This window comes from Crocuta crocuta, unplaced genomic scaffold, assembly GCF_008692635.1.
Source record: "Crocuta crocuta isolate KB4526 unplaced genomic scaffold, BGI_CrCroc_1.0 scaffold184, whole genome shotgun sequence".
NCBI classification, from domain to species: domain Eukaryota; kingdom Metazoa; phylum Chordata; class Mammalia; order Carnivora; family Hyaenidae; genus Crocuta; species Crocuta crocuta.
Window position 1 is genome coordinate 4,696,966 of NW_027530006.1, and position 6,000 is coordinate 4,702,965.

Here is a 6,000-nt window from a genome sequence, read left to right on the forward strand (position 1 = left end):
TCCCATCTGAAGGCCTAGCACTCTCCCTCAGCTGCAACCAACCTGTCACACCTGCTCCCATCTCAAGGGCTTTTGTACTTTCTGCTCCAGCCCTTTGGAATCTCCTTTCCCCTCAGATACCTACTGGCTAACCTCTCTTCCGTCAGATCTCCGCTCAGATGTGCCACATTAAAGAGCCCTTTCTGGGGGCGTCTGGGTGGCTCAGTCAGTTAAGTGGGCAGCTCTGATTTCAGCTCAGGTCATGATCTCACAGTTCATGAGTTCAAGCTCCACGGTGGGCTCTGCGCAGAGAATGTCAGCGCAGAGCCTGCTTGGGATTCTCTTTCTCCCTCTCTCTCTCTGTCCCTCCCTTGTTCATTCTCTCTCTCAAAATAAATGAACATTAAAAATATTAAAAATAGGGGCCCCTGGGAGGTTCAGTTGTTTAAGCATCTGACTTCAGCTCAGGTCATGATCTCATGGTTCATTAGTTCGGGGCCCCCCATCAGGCTCTCTGTCAGTGAGGAGCCCACTTCAGATCCTCTGTCCCTCAACTCATGTTCTTTCTCCCTCTCCCTCTGCAAAATAAACATTTAAGTAAATAATTGTTTTAAAAAGAGCCCTTTCCTGATTCCCGATCCCCACCTAATTACTTCTTTATCCCCTTTGTAGTGTTTTATTATTATTGTCATTTTTTTTATCATGGTAAAATATACATACACCACCTAAAATTTACCATTTTACTCATTTTTAAGTGTACGCACGATTCAATGGCATTAAGTACATTCACACAGTTGTGCAACCACCATTGCCATCTACATCCAGATTTATTTCATCTTCCCAGCTGAGACTCTGTTCCCATTAAACAAACACCCCCCCATCCCCGCAATTCCCCCAGCCCCTGGCAAGCACCACTCTACCTGTCCCTTTATGTATGACTTATTTCACCCAGCATAAGGTTTGCAACCTTCACCCATCCTGTAGAACAATTTCATTCCTTTTTAAGGCTGAATAATATTCCGTTATATGGATATGCCACTTTTGGTTTAGTCATTCATTTATCAGCAGACATTGGGTGGTTTTTACCTTTTGGCTACTATGAATAATTCTAAAAATATCAGTTGAGTATCTGCTTTCAATGCTTTTTGTTATATACCCAGGAGTGGAATTGCTGGATCATTTGGTAATTCTGTTTAATTTTTTGAGGAACCCTCATACTGTCTTCTGCAGTGCCTACACTATTTTACATTCCCACCAACAGTGCACAAGAGTTCCAATTGCTCCAGATCCTCACCAACATCTGTTATTTTCTGTTCCCCTTTACTTGGCTTTCTTTTTCTCCGTAGCACTTACTACCTGTTTGCTTATTTATAATACCTATTTCCTCCTAACCACGATCTAAGCCTCCTGGGTACAGGACTTTCACCGTTGTATCCCCAGCGCCTAGAACAGATCTCAGCACATAGCAGGTGCTCCAGAAATTTGTTGAATGTAGGAATAAACACCCGGATATCAACGTTAGCAGATATTAGAAATTCATTGAGAGATTTATCACACCAAATGCCTTAACTATGTCCAGCTGAGGGAAGACCCCAGCCATAGTTCAACAAGAGGAAGAGCACCACAGGTGATGGGTTTAGTGGTGTTTTCAGCTCATCCTCTTTAGCAATAAGCTCAGAACCACAGACACTATGAAAATTAGGAGTCATAAAAATTATGTTGCTCATGTCACTGACTTCAAGTCTTAACTGATTTCATTAAAAGAGCAGTGCAAAAGCTTAAAATAACAAAAGTAAACAAAATGTTGCACACATTTCCAGTTAATAAAGAGCCTGCAAACCCAATGTATTTTAGTTTAAAAGATCAAATCAATAGTAAACAAGATGGGACAATAGCCTTGTATGGACTCCTTAATTAGATATATCCAAGGACAGCTTAACCTAGAAACCTAACTTTAAGCCTACTTTTTTGGTCACTTTTTTTCTGTTCATTTTTGGTGTTTGTCATTTCATTTTTGGTTTGTTTTTTAAGAGCTGCTTGTAAAGAAATCAGAATTTCCATGAGATCATCATAGATGAACTAAAGAGCCATGTGATACTTTTTGTCTAGAAGTCAGCTAGTTGTACACCACTGGATTAGAGGTTTCATGCCTTTCTCTCTCTCTCCAATACCCTGGTCCTCCTCACTTGAAAATATTTTGAGGAAAAAGGCAAGGGATCTATCTTGTTGGGTTCAATTCTCTCTTTTCCTCTAAGCAACCATTCCATCTCTCATTCCTCAACAAAGGATGCCATTTCCCTCCAAAAGGCAACCACTTTGTTAAATAGATAATATGGTCAACGCCAAACAACTTCATGGGTCTTAAAGTGGAGGCCAGGAGTAATTCATTTAGAGCATGAAGAACTTTCCCTGCCTGCTAGACGGAAATCTTGATAGTATATTCTGTTCTGAATTATTTAAAGAACAGACTGTACTTTCAACACACACACACACACACACACACATACACACATAAGAAAGAAAGAAATGAGAAAGTGTTCTGCACAACTGGCCACAAACCAAACTGAAGAGTATATGAAAAGATACCGATACTTCACAGTTCAGACTCACTGCAATTTAAACTACTGAATTATTCAGACTGAGAAATTCTGATTCTTTTAACCTGCTCAGATGCCTTGATGTAGATGATCAAGATGGATTTCAGTTACGAGACGAACCTAATGCTGAACAGTGTTCCTCGTGGTTTGATTTCTTTTACTCTCCTCATTCAGCTTTCAGCATCCAGCTTTGTAAAACGAAGTCAGTGTAACATCTAACACCTCCTTAAATAGCCACACTCTTATCCCTACACAGCTACATCATTTCCTTCTTAAATCAAGGTTAAGTATTATTTATTCATCACTACTAGGACACAAATTTTTCCAACAACAGAAATAAGTTTACGATTTTTCCCAGCTTCTCCCTCACCTCTTCCCCAAAAACTAAATGCATCTGTGGGACACAGTACAGTCCCACAACCTGGAGTTCTACCTTGCCTCCACTGTGTACTAGCTACTGGGCATGTGTTTTCACTCTCTACACCTCCACTTCTTCACCTGTTCCTGACTTAGAGTTTCTGGGATATATGGCTCTGGATCTGGCTTACAAATACTTAATGTGTCAGTATTATTTTTAGCAACAAGTTGGAGTAGAGTCTGTGAATCAGTTTCTCCCTGTCGACCGCTTACTTAACCCATTCCTTGGCCTTTTAAGTGCCCAGGTAGCCATGAAAATCAAAAGAACTCCAAGAAGGAAATACAACCCACACATCCCCCTGTTTCCCACTCCACAGCCCTCCTAAGGATCTTATCAACAGGAAACAAAAAGCACTATACTACTATAATGAAGTGTCTGCCTTTATTTTCTAACTTAAAAAACCCAAAGATTGTAGCCCAGGGAACAGCTAAATATTTAGAAAGTTAAAAAAGTTGCTGAGATCCAGTCCTCCACCCGTTCACCCTGTTCCTGACCATTTTGGAAGAAAAAACTTGTGATGGCCAAATCTACAGCAATGGGATGTACATGCAGCTGTTAAAACCTCCCTTTCTTAAAAAGCAATATGAAGTATGACCATGGGTGGCGTTTGGGGGGCGTGGGGGATGGAGCTGCTGGTCTCTACAGATGAATGCTACCCTCAACTCATATCCCACAATAAGCACCTAAACAAGAGGGACTCATCAGATTCTTTGACATGTAGGCTGCTTCAAGTCAAGGACTGGATGCTAGTCTCATGCTTCAAGAACTAACTTCCCTTTTTAAAGTACTAATTCCTTCAAATTGCCAGCAACCACTTTCATTTCTTGCAATCCAACCTTCTCTGATTAAACACGTTACAGTAAGAAAAAAGTGACTATTTTTGAAAGACAGAGGCAGTTAATTTTTGCTTACATATCTTGGCAGATGAAATGTACTGCCTCCTTCAGAATTTAAACCATCAGCACGCTGCCAGGCAAGTTCAAGTCTCAGGCCCCCAACGGGCATTCCTTTTATTGCTTCATTTAATGTCTTTCCCCCTCCTCTCATAAACCTTCAGACTGCTTTAAGTCTGAGCCTTGGCCAAAAGTGCTAGGCATAACTGCCCCCTGTATCTTAAATGCTCTAAAGCTGTCACCAAAGCCAGTGGCAAATTTTGGACACTAAGCCATGGAGTTTCCTTTTTTTTCCTACTACTTTCTCCACGGCTCTTTAGAGAGGACATAAAATACACCTAGAACAAAAACTCATTTTTGACTACAGCACCCAGGCTGCACACTCACCTGACCGAGGTCAGGCACTCCGTGGCCAAAACGCGCCAGCTGTGCGAATCCTGCTCCTCTGTAGTCAGCTCCTAAGGATTAAGAAAGAAACAGTCTAGGATCACGAAGGTCGGCCCCTAACAGAAAGGTTTTCAATTGCAAGCTTCCATCTTCTTTAGCCTCCTTCCTGGAGAGACCCACCACCTCCTCAAACGAGACAGGAAGGCTGGAGGGATCAGTTGGGCAAAGATTATACGTAACTCTGCTTACTTACTTCCAGTATATAACTGACAAGTGAGCCTAGGCACGCGAAAACTTCGAACGTGCCGGGAGAGCTGGACTAGGGGAAGTGTTTGGCAGATCCCAAGCCACTTGTTCCCCGGAGCCTAGGCCAAACACCCGTAGCCCGCATCCTCACTGGGCGTGAGCTTCGTCCACATTTCATCCCTCACCGCTCCCCGGCTTTCTTCCGTTTTTTAAAAACCCTCCCCACTGAGGCTCCCCACATGCTTTTTTCTCCCAACCATACAGGTCGAGAGAGGGGTACATTTTTTAAAAGATTATTTCCTTGAGCGGACTCACATAAGACACCCCCACAACACCTCCCCCCCCCCCCCAAAAAAAAAACTATTTCCTGCAGCTGCTGCAACAGTTTCCAACTTGGGGGAATGCCATTCCAGTCCAGAATGGGTAGCCTTCAAGGCCAGTCACTGGAATAGAGAAATTTTTTTCAGCCTGAAAGGAACACCCCAAAAATGCCCTCAGTAAAAGAACCCCCAAACGTATGCAAGTGCATGCAAATCCACCGAGAACTCGGCAAAACTTCTGCGCCCTGCGTGGAGGGCAGGACCGACTCCCCGCGCCCCCTGCCCGGCCCCAGCCGCTACCTTGGTGCCCGGGTGCCACGCCGGGCTGGGGGAGCAGGGCGAGGAGAGGGGTTAGCAGCCGCTGGGTAATCCCATGTCCGCGAACAGGGAGCTCGTTCCGTTAGGATGGAAACGGAACACCCACACCTCCTCTCGGCGTGCGCTTTCTCTCTCCACCCTCTGCCTCCTCCTCCTCCACCACCACCTCCTCCTCTCCTCCCACCCCAGCGAGCTTGAGGAAACGCTTCAGCAGCACATCCACATGGTTACTGCACATCGAAGCGGCTCCTGGCAGCTTATATAGGCCGGGAAGCTCCCTGGGCAATGTAGTCCGAGTCCGAGGTCGTCGCGGCGCCTGGGGCTGCGGGCAAGGACTACGAGTCCCAGAATCCCTTGGGCTCCGGGCTGGGCTCTAAATAGAAGCGCGCGGGGACTGGGAGGGGCGTCCTGCGGGGCGTCCGGGCTTCGAATCCTCCTTTTACCCGAGAGCTGGCAAGGCTCGGAGCCCGAGACCCAAAGCCACCCCTGGGGGGCGCCCCCAACCCTTGGGGACGCTCCTCCTCCTGCTGCCCCCTTTCCCTTGAATCCAGGTATCTCTGGGTGAGGGGGCGGGGGGAGGAGCTCGGATGTCTGCTTTGGGAAGTTTTTACAAGCTGTTACCCACCCTCCCCCAACCTCGCGCCTTGAGTCCCAGAGCCAAGAATTTCAGAAATCCAGGGCACAAAAACGCCAGTGTTTGCGGTCGAGGATTAAAGGCGCGAGGTTGTCTTTATTTAATCGGCTCCATCCTGCGCGGGTTTGCATAGAAAACTAACTCTGGGAGCGATGATCTACGCAGGAGGGGACACAGGCAAGTGGCCCGAGAGACCCCGAGCCGCGTG

The 6,000-nt window shown here is 45.8% G+C and overlaps 1 protein-coding gene across 1 annotated transcript in view; it reads right to left on the reverse strand.

Moving 5' to 3' along the window:
* ITPR1 (inositol 1,4,5-trisphosphate receptor type 1) overlaps positions 1-5,282 on the reverse strand; it is a 331,759-nt gene extending 326,477 nt beyond the window's left edge. The window contains exons 1-2 of the mRNA XM_077763745.1: positions 5,141-5,282; positions 4,275-4,345 (exon numbers count right to left, since the gene is read on the reverse strand). The gene's annotated coding sequence lies outside the window, so the exon portion shown is untranslated. The remainder of the gene's footprint in view (positions 1-4,274; positions 4,346-5,140) is intronic.
* Positions 5,283-6,000: the final 718 nt, after the last annotated feature.